The sequence below is a fragment of the Dendrobium catenatum genome, unplaced genomic scaffold (genome assembly GCF_001605985.2).
Source record: "Dendrobium catenatum unplaced genomic scaffold, ASM160598v2 fragScaff_scaffold_1338, whole genome shotgun sequence".
NCBI classification, from domain to species: Eukaryota; Viridiplantae; Streptophyta; class Magnoliopsida; order Asparagales; family Orchidaceae; genus Dendrobium; species Dendrobium catenatum.
Genome location: NW_021319800.1, coordinates 1594480 through 1614311, shown reverse-complemented (window position 1 = coordinate 1614311; position 19832 = coordinate 1594480). Strand labels below are relative to the sequence as shown.

The 19832-nt window shown below is 36.3% G+C and overlaps 1 protein-coding gene across 1 annotated transcript in view; it reads left to right on the top strand.

The window, feature by feature from the left end:
• The window catches only part of LOC110116438 (ubiquitin carboxyl-terminal hydrolase 25), a 42080-nt gene extending 22640 nt beyond the window's left edge, over window positions 1-19440 (top strand). Inside the window, exon 11 of the mRNA XM_028699555.1 lies at window positions 19304-19440. The gene's annotated coding sequence lies outside the window, so the exon portion shown is untranslated. The remainder of the gene's footprint in view (window positions 1-19303) is intronic.
• Window positions 19441-19832: the final 392 nt, after the last annotated feature.

Below are 19832 nucleotides of genomic sequence, written 5' to 3'. Positions count from 1 at the left end.
ATTATTGAAATAACTAAGGTTTCCGAAAATTCGGCCACGGCCTCCGCCCGGTTGTGTTGCTTTTTCTTCTTTGGGGGTGGAGTTTTAACGTATTTAAGTTTCGGGGTAAATTTTGGGAAGGCAGATGAGTTTGTAGATAAGACATTACCCAGAGATTTCGCCCTCATTTTGCGAGGACTTTATGATCTGAGTTCTGGTTTCCTGCAGGCGGAAGCCCCTATAGTTAATTACCCCTCCTAATAACGAGAGAGAACTTTTGATTAAGGCTAGTCGTCAATCAGATACGTAGAGATATGTGTATCTGTCATATAGTAGCGGCAATGAGCATTTGAAATTTAAAGGGTTGATATTTAAAATTGGAAATTTCACAACCTTGCATTTAAAACAGATGGTGGGGGAATGGATGATCGACCTGATCACGATCCCATGGTTCCGTCGCCCCAGGCCATCGTGGTCCCTGGTCTACTTAGTCAGAGGAGGTAGTTGACCCAACCTGACAAAAGGATCCTTGTTGGCAGCCATGGGTTGCTTCGTCCTAGGGGACCTTGTAGACTTGGGGTGAGTATTTTTCTAAGGGGATAAATTTGAATCCACCTTAGCTAACTGAGGGCTTTGTGCCCTATCGATCATATCCTATTGATTCATATCTCAAGGATTTGATGCCATTTAGAAGCGTATTGGCTCTGGCCATAATCGGTATTTCATGGTGCCATTTGGCGGCAAAACCACTCGGTTCAGAGGGCCCCAGGTTATAACCGTTTATCCCGTGGTGCCATTTGGCGGCAAATCGTCGGTTAGAGGACACGTACCACGTCCTTACTTACAGGAGATTTTTTTTGAGAATGGATCCTAGTGATATTTTCGATTAGGTATTAGCTCTATGTGAGCTGAAGTAATTTTAATTTGTCCACCTCGACAAACTATTGTGGAGGATAGATGGATTTTGCCTTAAGTGTTTCATGTTTGAATTTCAATTTTAAACATCTTGGGGTTTGGAATTTTTGTACTTTCGGGCATTTGAATGATATTTAAAAATGTTTGTGAACCCCTCCGGTTGAGTTTTTCGTTCAACACGGTCATCATCGGGGTGTTCGGGGTCATTTCCGTTTGTAGCTTGAACCTTGTCAACTCTGTCGAGTTGTCGACAGAGGATCGGGTTTCTTAGGCTTTTTTCCTTTATTAGTAAATTCTCATTGTTATAGGCCTTGAAGGCCTAATATAAACGTATTAAAACAAATATACCGGTCGCCGCAACCACATATTTTTTTGATGGTTCGAGCCCTGTCGACTTCTATTGATCCGTATAGAAGGATCGGGTTCGAACTTAAATTCACTTATTAACCCGCGCAGCATCCCTAGACGTCACGTGTGTACCAATAAACTTCTCATATACTTCAGACCCTCATGAATTCTTACTATATTATCATTCTTCTTATTCAAGCCATCTTTTACTATTAGATTTAAGATATGACAATGTTCTCTTCAAGTAATCAATGACATCTATATATGAACTTGCATTGCTAACTGTAAGAGTGCAAACTCTAGCAAATTCCCAATTCAAAATGCATGGTCCCAAAACTTTTCCAATAGCTTTGCAGTTGTGACTCAAGATAACCCAGAAGTTAAGGGTCCTTTTTAGAGCATCCAATCTTGATCAATGTAATGTTTGGTGAGACATAAATAAGAAATATTTTGCAAAGATTTCCAACAACCAGTTGTCAAGTTAATAATCGATTTCATGTTTACAACTGCCTTCCTTTCGTTGACCTTCTCATTGAAATAAATTTTCATATAATCGCTCAGTAAAGTTATTCGTAAAACTAGTTTAAATCTTGGTTGCAAAATTCTAATATGCTGTAGAAAACCTTGGATTTCAACGAGCTTGAATAACAACTCATCTATGATAAATCTATTAGTCAGGTGCTGCCCTATCAATATCTTCAATTAATGAGAGAATTAATGGAAGTTTGGTCACCTTTCTATTGGGCCTCTCTTCTTTTCAAAGGATAATAACTTGTATTTCCACTTTGCTTTTTTCATTGGTACTTGGCCAACTATACTCCTTACCACAAAGTTACATGTGGCTGAATTGGGTTTACTATCATCTTTCATTTTAACCTTTGTCGAATGACCCCATGTATGTGAATTCAGCTTATATTTGTTGCCTGAGAGTAGATAGCCATGACAAGAGAAGAGCTAAAGTGCCTGTCTGGCTTGTTGGCTATTGGTTCAAGGTTGGAAGATATGAAGATAACATCATTGAAGAGATGAAGAGTTGAATTTCGTGCAATAGAGACACCACAAGTTGCATTTGCTATGTGAGATATTGTGATGTTATGTGCCAATGTTAGTTTGATGCTGCACAAAAACATCTGACATGTTGATGTTCAATGGAGGAAGGAATGAGATAAGAATTGAGAGATGCTGATTATGGACATTGACTAGGGCATTTAGGGCACATGCGATATGTAAATTAAATAAAACTATGATATCTTCAACTGAAAAAGTTAAAACACTAATGTCTAACCTCCCTCCTTCCTTGTGACCTTCTCGATGCATTAACTCATCAGCCTTTCAAAAATGCGGAACACTAATGCACTTTATTGCATTCCATCCTTATGTGGCTATATTTGATGACAACAATAATATTCGGGTCGGCTTGGATTCGGGTAACCCATCTAAGGGAACCGGGAACCGATTCTTGGCATTTTAATTGACTTGAACTGAGATCCATTATAATTGACCCAAGTTGATCTATTCAGCTATGGTCAATTTTTGAGCTCTTTAGATAGTTTTGTACACTGCTACCTCTATATGGCGACATTCAAGACTAACATTGTAATCATAATCTTTCTATTTGTGCTTGTGCTTTTTAATATTTACCGTGTTAGGAATTTTAATAATATCAAATAAGAAGATACTATTAATTTAAAATTAGTGTATATGTCATAGATAAATTTGGATGTTGGAAAAATAGATTAAATACATTAATTGTTGATATATTTTGTGTGCAGTGTAAAACATAGTTTGTGATAATAATTTTTTGCATTTAAGAATTATTTTAATATTACATAAGTTCAAATTTTAAGTTATTTGTAGATTGTAACTTTAATTGGTCACATGTAGTTGAGGATGTGTAAACATAGATTTGAAGCAGATCGTACTTAAAATTGATTTAAATTAAAGAATATAATGTTTTTCATTACGGACTTAAATTTAAATAAATTTTTTACCCTCTCTATAACAAGAGAGTTCGCTGACTTCGTGATTGCTTGCTTAAGAAATACTCTTGGAGCTCCGGTTTGAATCCCTTTGCCTGCCAATGCTGACTACTGATCTTTATCGGTTTCCGGCAATATTCAAAATCATACTTTTAACTATCATAATTTAAAGTACATTTCAGACAGTGTAGAATTGCAATCTGAAGCTACGCATACCATTTGATGCTATCTTTCACTCTAGATGTGTTGAAATAATGGTTTACTGAAATTTGAAACTGTGGCAATTCGTAGGAAATTGTTTTTGTTTTAGCCGTTTTTTTTGAAATCCAAGTTTGGATTAATTTGAACTTGCCTTATTTCAATGTGACCTTAAGCTTAGGTCTGTCTTCTTCACCACAAGCCCTTATTTCAACTTCACTATACGAACCTCGTTTAGATTCTCGTGGTTTATTAAATTTTTAGCCTTATACAAGATTTTTTTTTGAATTTATCAAGTTTAATTTTTGTAATTATGTATGGGCTAGTTGCATAAAATGGTAGGAATTTTTTTTATAAAAAAGGTGCCAAATTTTATGCTCATTGAGGGTAAGTTACAAGTAACAAAAATGGTAACTCTAAAAAACAAATGGAAAAATAACACAATTGAAATAAATTTAGCTTGAATATCAATTAAGAAAGCAATAAATAACTCTAAAAAAACAAATCCAATTTTTTTCAAAATATAAGTGCTAAATAAGAAAATGGAGTCTTTAAATAATCACACCAACGACATCCAACATTTGTCCTAGTGAGTGCAAATATAAAATATATTATTAAATTTATAATACAAAATAATTTAATTTAGAATACAATATAATTTAGTATTGTTTCATTTACTACAATAAAACTCTTTTATGTCCTATACAGGGACATCCTCATCCAACATCAATCTCTAGAATGTCACGCTTCGTTCTATATTATGATGGTTATTTAAACATTACAGAGGATTTCATCCCTTTGTACATCGGCGGAAGAAATCATCCCATTGAAGTAAATGAGAATATTACACTTGAAGAGTTACATGCTAGAATTCTCCAAGCATTGCGCTGTGATAGTGAAACATGGAGGGTTGACCTTGTTTGTCGTCTTTCGAATAACCGAGGTTATACAACAAATCAAGTTACAGACGATTAGGTTTGTGAGTTCTTAATTCACGAAGCTCGAAGACGTATTTTAATTATTTATGTTTAAATTGAGCAAGTCCGTAGATGCGGCGTAAGCTTCAGTTCTCATTATCATATGTCTTATCAAAACCCGATAGTCTCTTACCAAGTAGAAAGGTTCGTACACACCAAACATACAGTCAATGAAACTCATATTCTATCTAGATTATTATGTCTAATTTAAGTTTCACCATTACATGCATTATGTGTTGCAGGCCCACTGAAGTACGGACTGTTACGATGAAACTCACCACTTTAGTGTTAGAGAATGTTCATCATACTATGAACCAATAAGTGTAAGCCTGAGTGGGCGTCCGATATTATTAGAACCAGATGCAAGAGGGTGTGCAAGTGTTATTGACTGGACGGCCTCATGTGTACTGATGTTTCATCTCCACCAACAAAGTGAGCAATTTGATCAGGGACATGATGGTGAAGGTATGCTAGTGTTGGAGGATATGAGATGATCAACAACTGAACTAGTGAGAGCTCAAGTGAATTGCCCACAAGGAATGAAGGAAATCCAATTGCAGAAGAATGCGATGTATCATTGCTTAGGCATGAGTTGGTCTGTGAGCATGCATTTTGTCACCAGGACGACTTAGATGCTATGGAGGCAAATAACAATTACGTCGAACTTCTATGATCAACACAGGATTAGGATTTTATGGATGATATTGATCCCCCAACTACTAATTTTGTTGTGGAATTGACGGCATTATTCCCGAACAACTGTACGATGGAATGACTTTCATCAATAAGAACCCCCTTCAGTGTGCATTTAATTGATGATCAATCATTAATGATGTAGAATACATCAAAATCATATCCAATAAGATAAGGCTTACTGTTAGATGCGCACAACATGATAATCTAGCACATCCTTGCCTATGGCGTCTTCAGGCTACGAAGAGAAAGCGACTTGGTGGAATATAAAAAGTCTCATCCATTGGTCCTCCACATACTTGCATGAATCATATGATGTCTAGTAGACATTGTAATTGTTACTCCAAGTTCATCTCTTACTACATCACTGTCATTCTTCATCAAAAAATAGACTTTCAGCCACATGAGATCATTTGCTCGAATGGAGTCGAAATTTGACATTAAGATCCCTTAAATCAAGGCTTGGGATGCACAACCAAAAGCTATTAAATTTGTATTTGGTAGTTTCGAGGAGTCATACTCCTCACTACATCGGTACATACAAACCATTAAATTTGCACTTTCGGGATTAGTTCACCGCATTGAAGTTATTGAAAACAATCAGTTCAAATCAATACTTTGGGCATTCGGTCCAAAAATTGAGGGATGGGAATTCTATCACCTGTGGTTAGTTTGGATGGAATGTTTCTGTTGGGTAAGTACAAAGGAATTCTACTAGCCGCAGTTGGCATTGATGGGAATGGTGGTCTGCCCCCTCAATTTGCTATTGTGGTGGTTGAGTCAAATGAGACATGGGTTTGGTTTTTGCAGATACTGCATGACCTCATTCCACAGATTCTAGTCTGATAAGACATCTATTTTGTATTTGAGAAACACTTCAGAATAGTTAGAGGATGACGGGGAGTATTTCCTCATGCAGCACACCGTCACTGCCTACGCCACCTTAGGGAGAATTTTAAGAAATTCATCCGACATGGAGTTACTGACTCAAATAGTGTTTGTGAGAAGATGTGCTGTGCTGGAAACACAGACGATCTTGCAACTTTCAATAGACTAATATCAGATATCAAAATTATAAAGCAGGAAGCACATCAGTGGTTAGTCGAGCGAGATGTTAGTAAGTGGAGCCTTTTGTATGATGGTGGGTGCCATTACAAAATCATGACCACAAATACTTCAGAGTGCTTCAATAGGGTGTTAAGACGTGCTCGCGGCCTACTCGTCCAGGGTTTAATAACTGCTATTTACTACAACCTCATAGTCCTATTCAATAAGCGTTCTGCTGATGTAAGCACTTGGCCTGTTGCCGGAGAGTCTTCATTCACCCCCCGGATAAGGAGCTCGTTGGACCGATACGAGCATGAATCACGTCGTTGTATAGCTTTAATTTGCATAATTAACTAGGGGTATTAGGTGTTCGATATGTCATGTAGGGCATTCAAGGTTGAAATCGTTTCTTCTCATACGTGTACCTGCAATTGTCATAAGCCATAATTATATCATGTCTTGCCTTCATGCTATTGTAGTTGTCGGAGCAAGAAGATGGATTACAGTACGTTTGTTTCACCATACTACAATACAAAGTTCTACTGACGTAGTTATGCAAGTTTTTTCACTTCATACTAGAGGAGGTATACAAGCCATCGTTTGATGAGATTAAAGGGATAATACCATTACTACCACTAGCATTTCATTGGGGGGCTAGGAGATCACACTCTAGTAGATTTAGAAATACAATGGATGAACCCCGAAGGAACATTGGTCGAGCTTGCCAAGTTTGTGGTGTGATCAGCCATAATAGCACGACCTGTCCAAATAGGGAGAGCAGTTCAAGGTTAGTCATTTACTATGCAAATTTTCTTGATCAAATTCTATTTTTGAAATGACCTATCTTTACTTTTCAAATTGGGCGGAACGCGCAGATAGTACTGATTAGCAACCTAAATTTAATTTGCAAGCAGCATGATATTGTACTAAAGTTATGTATGAAATAGAATTAGGGTTTTAATGGGGTTACGGTTGTAAAAAATTTTCATATTGGCGTGAATTCTAATTTCATTATAAGTTGGAGTGCTATTTAATGAATAATTTATATTTTCATGTATACTAATTCATTTTAAGCCGATTGAACGTTCATAAAATTCTCTTTGCCTAAAAGTTTTTGACGTAATAATTTTAAACAATATAAAATTTTTTATAAAATGTTTGAACTCAGTACCAACATTCTAACATTAGTAAGAACATTGTATTGGAAATCACATTCACCTAAACACGAACATATAAATCCATAAAACCTAATAACTTCGATAATAAAAGACATAAACAACATTCAAAACAAATTCATAATTTATTTAACTAACATACTTAAGAAAGTTCTTAAAAAAAGGCCTTCAACGATTTTTGATCATGATGCGCATGCAAGCTTGAGTTGGAATCTAGTTTGGTAGCAATTGAATTTGTGCTGAAGCTAATATTGGATGCATTGTCAGTTTGACGCATTGATAAACTCCATAACAATCAGATTTTCATATATCTGAACAAGGAATACATTAGCCTCAAGCAAGGTTTAAAATTGTGTAATTGGGTATTGAGGCGTTTTTCGTTTGTAAGGCGAGGCATAAGTCTTAAGACGTTTTGAGGCGTAAGCCTCAAAATCTAAAAATTGAGTGTGAAGTCAAAATAAAAGTTAATTAATTTTTTATATAATATCCAAATTATATGTTAAATAACGTATTAACTTTTTATTGAACATGAAGTAATAAATTTACATATATATGAAATAAAAAGTTATATAAGATGTAAAGTGTTAAGTGATAAATTATATGAAATAGAATTGAAATCTAAATATTAAATGAACAAAACAACATAAAATATATGAATTGTATTAAAATATCATATAATATCAAGTTCAGCTCTAAATTTTTTCTTTCTTAGTTGCCTACTCATATATGTTTAATTCTTAAAGAAAGCTGAAATAATTGGCCATAACTCAAATCCTTTGTACTATAATTACTAAGGAGATTTTTATTTGAGTCACAATCATAACAGATTGTTCTCTCCCCTATCTCATCCTATAGGGTCTAATACTTCTCAATTTGTTTCTTCATTTATTTCAGTTATCTTCATCTTTCATAAATGTTTGTCATCAACAAAAAGATAATATTCCAAAATTTTAAGAGGAGATGGTGGTGGTGTGCGGCTTTCTAGTGATCCCCTGCGGCGGCTTCAACGGTGGTGGATATGGTGAAGGTGGTTAAGAGGAAGTTGCCGCGGCTTTGTGCTGCAAGAAGGCATGATTGTTTTTAGGGCTTTTGTATAGGATTTATGTAACTTTTAAAATAAAAAAATATATAAATAGAGTGAGGCATATGCCTCATGCCAGCGAGGCGAGGTGCGTCTCAAGGCGGGCCTCATCCAAGATGAGGCGTAAACCTCATAAAAAAAGCTCGAGGCGTACGCCTTGAGAGTTGAGGCATTTTTTACTGAAATTGTGCTGAGGTGGGCCTCAAGGCAAGCCTCATATTGCGTAATTTTAAACAATGACCTCAAGATTCCCTCTATGATAAAAAAATACAGTGATCTATATCAACCTTTAGGTTGCCCACAATCATCTCAAATGACATATCTTTACGGCGTCCAATTTTAGCAAATTTAGCCTTCATAATGTTAATCGATGCTACATGCCCTAGCTGTTCCAAAAATCTTTTTTGCAGAAATCTCCAACCCGTCTCATTCAAACCGGTTTCATCCCTGTAAAAGGGAGTCTTCATAACTTTGATGTGTGTGTCATAATATGTAGTCTTCATTATCTGAACAGGAATGCATACAACACTGGTAAATATCATTTGATTTGGCCACTCTAACTCATTGTTAGTGGAATGCACTAAACATTTCTTCAATCGACTGCTAGCCCTATACTATCAATTTCTTTAAAGAGATTTTTTGTGTCATATACATTGCATACGAAGATATAACAAGCACAAAAATATTTGCAGAGGAAGTGGAGAATATATGATACCAATTACATGCATCCAAACAAGAAAGATATGATTAATTTTTTGGAGAAGTCCATCAGATTGCAAGAGCTAGTATCAGTTGGTAAAAAATAAATGAATAGTCTAATTTAATATTACTAATATATTTGACAAGACAAACTGATTTGACAAGACAAACTGATTTGATAATATATGCTGATTTGACAGCAAAGACTGATGTGATAAAACATAGTGATGTTACAGTGTCAATTTATACATTTTAGGATTATTAAATTTGAGTTATGATTTGGGAATACAAATTATTTTTTATTGTACGAACTTATTTAACAATACGCATATATTGTGATAAATATTGTTAAAATATTTTATTACATATATGACAGATCATGGCGGTTGATGTCATCGTCGTCGACAAGCTCATTAAGCATCAAAATCCTAGCCCATGCAGTAGAAGATACTTATGTTTCGAGCATCGCTGCACTAGGCGTTGCTCATAGGGCCTTGCTTCGAATCAGATGTAAGTTCATATTTTAGTTATATGATGCTCTTAATTATAGTTAATAAGATGGTAATTATTTCATTTAAATTCACAGGCTTCAATTTTATTGAGAGTTGCTCACCTACATATGGCACGAGAGTGGCCAGTTGTCTGTCGAAGATTCATTTATGGATTATATCTCGTTAGAATGGATCTTATCCGGCGGGTACTTTATATTAGACTGGACTATTACATGATCACTGTGCTTGTCGAGCAATGATGCCCTTCTACGAACACATTTCATTTGTCTGTAGGAGAAATGACCATCACCCTACAGGATGTGCAGGTTTTACTCGGACTTAAGGTAGGCGGGGATGCCATGGTTACGTCACTTGTTGTGGGACCTAGTCTGCGATGGGAGACTTGACATGATTGTTGTGATGAGCTACTCGTCGCTCACCCTGATCCGGAGATAATATACCATCACCATGCAGATGAGCATGCCCATGCTACTTTTGGTATGGGGCACAAATCAACTCGATGATGCCATTGTGCTGGTTGCTATGGACCTTCTACAGAGTCATATGATGATTTGGATGCTAATGTGTTCAAGCAACATATTAGAGCATATATTTTGTACATGATTAGCTGCTTCCTCATGCCAAATTGCTCAGGGTCGCATGTATCATTACAATACCTACCACTTATAAAAGATTTGATGCATTTCATTAGGATGTCACTAGGTAGTTCGGTCCTCACAAACTTATTCAGAGAACTTTGTTTGGCGATGAAGCCCACCAGATTGCATATTGCTCGATGTTTGGCACTGCTGCAGATTTGGTATTGAGAGCGACTACATGTTGGTAAACTAACACTTCGAGTGTCCGCTTTCCTCAATATTGCTGAAAAATCTCTTGGTCACATATGTAATTTGTTGTTTCATTAACGTGAATCATATACCATAATATATTCATTTATTGTAATATTTAAACATCATTAAATGTACTGGTGGGTGGAGGACCGTTTACGAGAGGTCTCAACTGGGAACTTGTTAACTTATCGGGACGAACTGGATGGACTGCATTAGAGCCAAGTATTACATGTTCGTAAGTTTTAAACATGAATTTTTTATGCATTTTTAATTGCATAAAAAATTCATTCGACCAAACCTTGTCTCAATAGGTTACGATGATACCATACAATGATGAACTTCTTGCGAGGCTACCTGCTATATGCTAGGAGTACTCAGAGATATGCAGACCATGGGTACCATTGATTGACTGGAAGCGAGTTGAGTGGCATATGGCTGATTGGGTGATGTGCCAATTTCGAGGTATTCAATCCACAAATATTACAACACATCAAAAGGACCTTCAATCGAGTTGATGGCCACGACAGAGTTGATGTTGACTGGATACGGTATCATATGGATCAGATTACTATGTGGAATAATAGATGAGAACATATCATTCCAATTATTCCACGTGAGGGAAATGGAAGGCAGGAGTTATTTATATACATGAGATGGTGCCGGTTGTAGGTTTCCTTATACATATTGAATATTCCATAACAACATCTGAAGACATTCTACCTGAGGTCTCCAGGCGAGCGATTGCTGGTTAGTATGGTTGATTCAAATGCTCAACTTATTTAATTACTCATAATTTGAAGTAACATTACTTTGCCTAAAAATAGGCCGGTTTAGGCATAGCAAGTTTATCACTCACCGATTCGCCAGTCAGCATGATGAAAGTGCAAGCTCTATGCAACAGGCACTTGATGATTGTGATGAGCTGGACTCCAAGCTAGAGGCTTCTTTATTTATTAATTATAGCTTGATTCCGGTGAGGAGCATGAGAGACAATAGTCCAGCAGAGATCATGATGAGCCTTAGATGTTAAGGCGGTCTAACATCAGATGCTCAGTCCAGGATGATGGGAGAGAACAGCCATGCAAGAACGGCATATGAACCAGTCAGGCAGGCAATGTATATTGGGTCTGGAGACTTTGTTGCGTCATCACAATTCGTTGCAAGATTTCCTAAGGGCATCTCGAACCGAAAACTCCATTTTTCACTCTATAATGGCAGAAAACTTCAAAATGCCGCAATTCATCTCCAATGGAACTCCATTTCTCTTCTTTCCCGTTCTTTCCCGCGCTCTCTTGTTTGCGCCTTTCCCTCGAAGCAAAAAAATAGAGCGATTTTTTTGGCGTAGGTGAACAGTCCAACACCAATATTGGCGTCGGACTGTTCATCCGCATGCCATTGGCGTATTTTTTGGCGATCCATTGGAGCAAAAAGCCACTCCATACACGCGACTGCAGTTCGGCTGGAGAATCTCTAACATGATTTTTTTTTTGGGGGGGGGGGGTTTATAAGAGGCAGGATCATCAAGACAATATTGGAATCAATACAGCTTATAATGGGGTAGTAGTGCTTCTACTTACCAGACAGAAACTCAAGCATCACAGCAAGTGCTGCTACACATGTCGGGTGTGCAGATCCCGACATGGTTGAATTCGTTCGGATTGCCACACTCTCCTATACAACAGAATGAGCTCCTCCAACGAACTAAACCAACCCAAAGCACTGCAGACTTAGGTAGACAAAGTAGAGATGCTGTGGAGTCCCAGTTAGATCCGAGGAGATGCCGACCATCTGATAGGTACACACTAGAGAGTTCAGTCATCCCCAAATGTAAGATGTAGGGCAGAAGATTGATATCATGTAAGTTGTGTTGATGTAATTAGATCATATATCTTTTTTTATGATATAAATTTATATTTTATTTTTGTGACTTGTATTCTGTAATTTGATGATTATATAACTCAATTGAACTAAAAATTAAAATTTTTTTAATCATTCTATTTGATAATAGAATAAATAGTTAAATAATAATTTTTAGATTAATATTTAATGACTAAAATAATTATGCATATTAGATTAATTTTCTTAATTAATTCAAGAATAATAATAATATTACAATTTAATTCACATAAATAAAATAATAACTTATGTGAATTAATTTTTTAGGATAACTAAACTAAAGAAGCAAAAGTACTCATGCTAAACAGAAATTTTTTTTTAATGAAGAAGCACAGCAAATCAATCACATAACAAACAAAAATATATATAAATCGGAATTTGTTCATGCAGATTTTAATATTCTGATTTCTATAAAAACCGGATGAATAAATTATGGTTTCTATAAAATCGAATTTAAAGTTCCGATTTCCTTATATATATATTTTAATTAAGATTAAAATGAATTATAATTATATATATTTTAATTAAGATTAAAATGAATTATAAGTATTTTTAGTTTATTATATGAGTAATAATAGGTTCTGACGAAATTATGATAGTTTATTAGTTACGAATTTAGTTATATTTGAACATTTTAGTTAAAATAAAATTACTGTAAATTAATTATTGAATAATTTATAATAATTATGTATACAATTTATGCCGTGCTGACCAGCGAATCGATGAGTGATACGCTTACTACGCTTGATGTAATCAGCCTGTTTTTAGGCAATGCAATATTACTTAAAATTATGAGTAATTAAATAAGTTGAGCATCTGAATCAACCATACTTACCATCACCTGCTCGTCTAGAGAACTCGGGTAGAACGACTCCTGAGGTTGTTGTGGAATATTTAATATGTATAAGGAAGTCCATGACCGATAGTCTCATGTATGCAAATAACTCCTACCTTCCATTTCCCTCGGGTGAAATAATTGAAATGATATGTTCGTGCCTATTATTCCACAGAGTAATGTGATTCATATGATACAATGTATAGTCAACATTAGCTCTGCCATAGCCATTAACTCGCTTGAAGATCATTTTGATGGGTTGTATATCTGTGGACTGAATATCTAGAAATTAGCGCATCACTCGATCAACCATGTACCACTCAACTTGCTTCCAACTAATCAACGGTACTTGTGCCCTGCATATCTCTGAGGACTCCTAGCATTAAGAGGTAGCCTCGCAAGAAGTTCACCATTGTATGGTGTCATCGTAAACTGTTAAGATAAGATTCGGTCAAATGAGTTTTTTATTTAATTAAAAAAATCCATGTTACAAATAGGTACCTAGCTTTAAAGTAGTCCATCCAGCTCATCCTGATAAGTTAACAAGTTCTTAATTGAGACCTCTCATAAACGGTCATCTGCCTACCTGTACGTATAATAATATATAAATATTACAACAAATGAATATATTATGGCATATGATTCACGTTAATGTAACCACAAATTATACCTCTGACCAAGAGATTTTTCAACAATATTGGAAAAAACAGACACTCAAAGTGTTGATTTACCAACTTGTAGTCGCTCCCAAGAACAAACTTGCAATACTATCAAACATCTTGCAATATGTAATCTGGCGGGCTTCGTCATCAAATATAGTTCTCTGTATAAGTTTGCGAGGACCAAACTGCCTAGTGACATCATATTGGACTTCATCAAATATTTCATAAGTGGTAGGTACTGTAATAATACATGTTACACTGAGCAATATGGCATGAGGAAACAACTAATTATGTACAAAATATATGCTCTAATATGCTGCATGAACATATTAACATCCAAATCATCATAGGACTCTCTGTAGAAGGTGTATAGCAACCAGCGCAATGGCATAATCGAGTTGATTTGTGAATGTCCTCATACCAAAAGTAGCCTGAACATTCTCATTTGGGTGGTGGTGGTATACTATCTCCGGATTAGGATGAGTAACGAGCAGTTCTTCATAACAATCATGCAAAATATCCCATCGTAGACTAGGTCCCACAACAGGTGGCCTAACAATAACACCACCCTAAGTCCGAGAAAAACCTGCACATCATGTAGGATAATGATTATTTTTCCTACAGACAAATAAAATGTGTCCGTGGAAGAGCACCATCGCTCGACAAGAGCAGTGATCAGGTAGTGGTGGTGCTATATAATATAAAGTACGTGCCAGATAAGATTTATTCTAGCGAGATATAATTCATAAATGAATATTCAACAGACAACTAACTACTCTCATGTCATATGTAAGCGACCAGCTCGTAGTAACATTGAAACCTGTTAATTTAAATGAAATTATTATCTCATTAACTATAATTAAGAGTATGCATATAATTGAAATATGAACTTATACTTGATATGGAGCAGCGGCCCTATGGGCAACGCGTAGTGCAGCGATGCTCGGAACGTATCTTCTACTGCATGAGGCTAAGAATCTAACGATTTATGTGCTCGTTGATGACAATGAGATTTGTCGCCCTGATTTGCCATATATGTTATAAAATATTTTACCAATATTTGTCATAATATATGCGTATTATCAAAATTAACATGTATTGTCAAATAAATTTGTAGTGTCAAAATAGTTTGTATTCTCAAATCACAACTCAAATGTAATAATCCTAAAAAATATAAATTAGTGTTGTAACATCGTTATGTTTTATCACATCAGTCTGTGCTATCAAATCAATATGTATTGTCAAATTAGCTTGTGTTATCAAATCAGTTCGTATTGTCAAATTTGTTAGTAATGTCAAATCAGGCTATGCATTTATTTCTTACCAACTGATAATAGATCTTGTAATTTGATGGACTTCTCCTATAAATTGAGCATATCTCCTTATTTGGATGCATATAATTGATATCCTGCATTCTTAATTTTCTCTACAAATCTTCTAGTGCTTGTTGTATCATCGTATGTAATGTATAGGATACACAAATCCTCTTTGAAGAAATTGATTGTGGAGGGTAACAGTTGATTGAATGAACGTTTATTGCATTCCACTGATGATTAGTTAGAGGAGATGACCAAATCGGATGACATTTATTGGTACTGCATGCATTCCTGTTCAGACAGTGAAGACTACATATTATGGCACAAACACATCAAAGTTATGAAGATTCCCTTTTATTGGGATGGAGCCAGTTTGAATGAGGCGGGTTGGAGATTTTTGCAAAAGAGGTTTATTGAACGGCTTGGACATATAACGTCGACTAACATTCTTAACGCTATATTTTTTGAAAATTGGACGCCGTGAAGATAAGTCGTTTGATGTGATTGTGGACAACCCAATGATTGATATAGATCAATGTATTCTTTACCGTAAATGGCATCTTGTGGCTGATGCATTCGTTTAGATATATGAGAATTTGATTGTATAATGAATAAAAAGAGGAAGGATTTTTGCAATGCATAAGATTGGCAATGGGTCCTTCATTGGTTTCAGCATAAATTCAATTGTTGTCTAACTTCAAGTTTGCATGCGAGGGCTATTGATCATCATGTTGGGTGATTGCGGGGCACGCACGTGAGAGCTAGGCCAACGCGGTGTGGACGTAAGGGTGCGAGGGCTTGCGAGCGAGCGGCGAGCGCATTGTAGATGAGCAACGAGCTTGGCACAGGCGCGGGAGCATTGTGCGGGCGAGGTGACTGAGTTATAGGAGTGGTGCGGGCCCCTGGGTGCAAACGCCAGTGCTGCTTGTGCGCGCTCGAGGCGGAGCATGGAAGGGCTACGGGCATTCACTAATCTCAAGCGTGCGAGTGTGTAGATCCGGGTCATTTCAGGTTGATTTCGGGGTTTTGGGTTAATGTTAACCTTGCCCGATTTTATAAATGGTCGGAATCTCGAACCGAAACCCAACTCATTTGGCAAACAGGTTGACCTGAACCTAAATTTTTTTAGGTTAGATCAAGGTCAGGTTTTGGGTTGTGTCAAATATTGACACCCCTATTCATAAGCCCGCTAGAGAGATGGAAATTGGAATGTCTTAGGAATGAGAAATTGAGCACGGGCGATTAATTTGGGCTGTAGAGAGCAAATAAGAAATTTCATTTTAATATTTTAGTAAATAAAAGATTGAGATACAACTAATTATATTTCAAAAAAAATTCATAAAATATTTAATACACGTGTTTCAGACACATATATTCAATTTATTTTAATATTTTTTTTTATTCGGTATGTCTTTGGCGTGCTTGACACGTATTAGACACGTGTTGGACACTACATATCTCTTTAAAGAGAAATGTTGGTGCAGCATCGAAGGATGGTAATCCGACCCTCCATTGTATCACATACTTTCTCTTGATGCTATTGATCATCATGTTCATGATTCAAATTAGATTATTGTGTTGCTTCATCTTTACCACACCTCCATAACCTCACCTCCACACACTTAAAAACCTATGCTAATTTGCTTGAATCAGTAGTGATCAAATAATGAGGTTTGAGTTGAACCAAAGTTCCTAAAGGGTTTCATTTGAATGCATTTGCTATTGTTTACCACTATTAGACGAGTCAAAATAACCGGAAAACTTTGATCAGTTTTTGTAGATTTAGGAGGTGCAGTCAATGATAATTTTGGGTTAGGAGGAACTACAGGGTTTAGGGTGAAGGTATGTTTAATGGGTGGAGAAATTTTACTACTATTTTTTATTTTTGAGTGGGCGTGGGGGTAGCTTCAGAAGTAACCTCTTGTGGTACTGTTGTTGAAGGTTCCACAAGTGATGTAATAGAAGTTTTACTGGTAGTGTTGGGGTTGTGTGGAAGTTGCTGGACAATACTCGATGACCAAAATTGGTGGAGTAACAAGGGAGAGAGGGAGAATAAAGAGAAACCTCATCAAAGAACTTAAAAGGAATCACTACGAAGCTCTCTCCAAAGAACCCCCAAGGAAGAAATTCAGACCACATGATGTAATAGGATACGTAATTAAATTAGAAATTGATTTCTAATTAGAGAGGGTTTGATTAATTCTTGTTTAACAAGATAGTGCCACCACATTTGATCACACATTGTATCATGGTGAAGGGAGGAAAGGCCATGGTTGAATGAAACTTGATTGAAGGCTTATATTGATTGATCTTGATCACCTCACACTTGGCTTGCGAGGGAGGTGACTGACTATGCAAGTAAGCTGCAGTATTTTCTTGTGCTTTTTTTTTTTTTTTGATGTTAAAAAAAAAGAAGCAAAGATTGATAAATACCATGCCTTGAATACAATCTTTCCTAAAATGATGTAGTTTTGACTAATGTTGACATGTCAAATTTCATATAGTATTTGTTATGTGTGCTATCTTGGTTACTATCTACTCATATGAAGCTGATGCTGGGCGCTGAGAATTTCAGGGTGTCGTGGTTCAGTCTTTTCTTCAAGCCATTGGTTGATTGTGGTGGGGGCAGTGGTGATCGGTTGTTTTGAAGGAAGCCATTTCCTTTAAGGCTTGATAAGATATTTACTAGTCTCTTAAATTTTCACTTAGAATTTAGCGCAGTTTAGAATTTAAAGTCCATTTATGTAGCATAGGGCAGTGGTTTAAAAAGGCAGTCATGTTGTATGTCTAGAAGGACGCCTCATTATGAGGTGTCTAGTAAGTGCCTTTGAGGCTTACTATTTTCTAGCTTGGGCGAGGCTCGCGCTTTTTCATTCAAAATATATGAGGTTTTCTATGCCTTGAAGGTGCATGCGCAAATTAAATTTTACTTCATATGAATACATTTTTTTTTAGTTATATATAAGAGGGTTTTAAGTATTAATGATTTTGTATGATCATAAAAAATTGTCTCTTCAAGCAAATCGGCCTGTCGTATGCTACATAAATGGACTTAGGTGATGTGATGGTTGGATGCAGAGACACATTGGGTTATGAATTCCAATGTGGCGGATAAAATCATATATCTGCATGGGCCAATCAAAAGTTCAAGTCACACACTCCCATAATCCATCCTCTTTTATGAAAAGACTTAGAATTTAGATATGTTTGGAAATCGAGTGTTTTTATTTTTATGTAAAAGTGGGCTTAACTAGGGGTGTCAAAACGGGTCGATGGGTCGGGCCGACTTGACCCTGGTCTAAACGGGTCAACTCAAACCCAACCCGATTTTATGAATGGGTCGGGATTTCTAACCTAGACCTGACCCGTGCGGTTTGCCGGGTTGACCCGACCCGACTCGCAACCCGTTTGCAAAATGTCAATCCGAAGCCGCTGACAAGGTGCGACTTGCGTGACCAGTGGTCCAACGGCTGGGCAAGAGTGCGGGCGATGGGACGAGGGCCGTGACTCGCGAGGCTAGTGGCTTCCGGGGTAGGGGCGAGACTCGAGGCGAGGGCATCGATCTTGCGAACCCGAGTCGCGAGGCCAGCGACATGCGCGATCTTGTAGCATCTGGGTGAGGCCAGTGCAAGGTAGGGCCGGAAACTAGAAACGCAGCTAGGCGAGGCCAGCATAAAATCGGGTTAGGTCGCGCAGGATACATGTTAAACGAGTCGACCCATGGGTTGTCGGGCCAACTCGAACCCGACCCATTTTTCAAACGGGTCATAAAATCCGAACCCGGACCCAACCTGTTTCACAAACGGGTTGACTTAAACCCGAATTTTTCTGGTCGGGTTTTTGGGTGGCCCTAAGCTTAACCTTTTTATTTATTTTTAATTAATTTGATTTTTTATTCTTTTTTATTTCTTTAATTGTTTTTGTTTTTATTTTGTTTTTAGCTTATTTTATTTTCATTTTCTTAATTTCCTTTATATTTTTTTGAATGTTTTTTCATTATCTTAAGATTTTTTTCGTTGCTATTTAACTAGACTTATGATAATTGTCGAAATTTGAAGTTGCCCATTTTTGTGTTCCCAATAGAAAGTTGTCCGCAAGATATTAATGTCTGCATATTTCCAGATTACAAACTAATTAAGGTATATTTTACGTGGCTTTCAGGTTTCGAATATTGATCTCCGTTCACATGTTTAAGGTTTCTGTTCTCGTAAATTTGAAGGCTGGATAGATATTGACTTGAATGCTTATTTTCTTTTAAATTGCGTAAACCCCCAAATAATTGATAACGCGTTGAAGCAGCTTTGATTTTGCTCTAAATATCTAATTTATTTGGCGTAGTGTTTAGTAAGATGAGCTGGCATGCAGTTTATATTATCTTTCGTTGGAACATTTGCGTAACTTAGCTTCTTTTAATATTTATGTTTTATTGATATTTTTATTATCGTGATTAAGGCTTCATTTGGGATGGTTTTTTTTTTTGACTTTTTAAAATAGCTTTTTAGTTCACAAATTAAAAATTTTGAACTAAAAAATTACTTTAAAAAATAGGGCCATCCCATTTGATAGCTTTAGATCATTATTTTTTTCTATTTAAAAAAAAATTTATATAAAAAATAAGTTTACAAATAATAAGAAAGTCGTTCCAAAGCTTAATTTTTTATTTCAAGTAAAAGCAACATGGTAATGACAA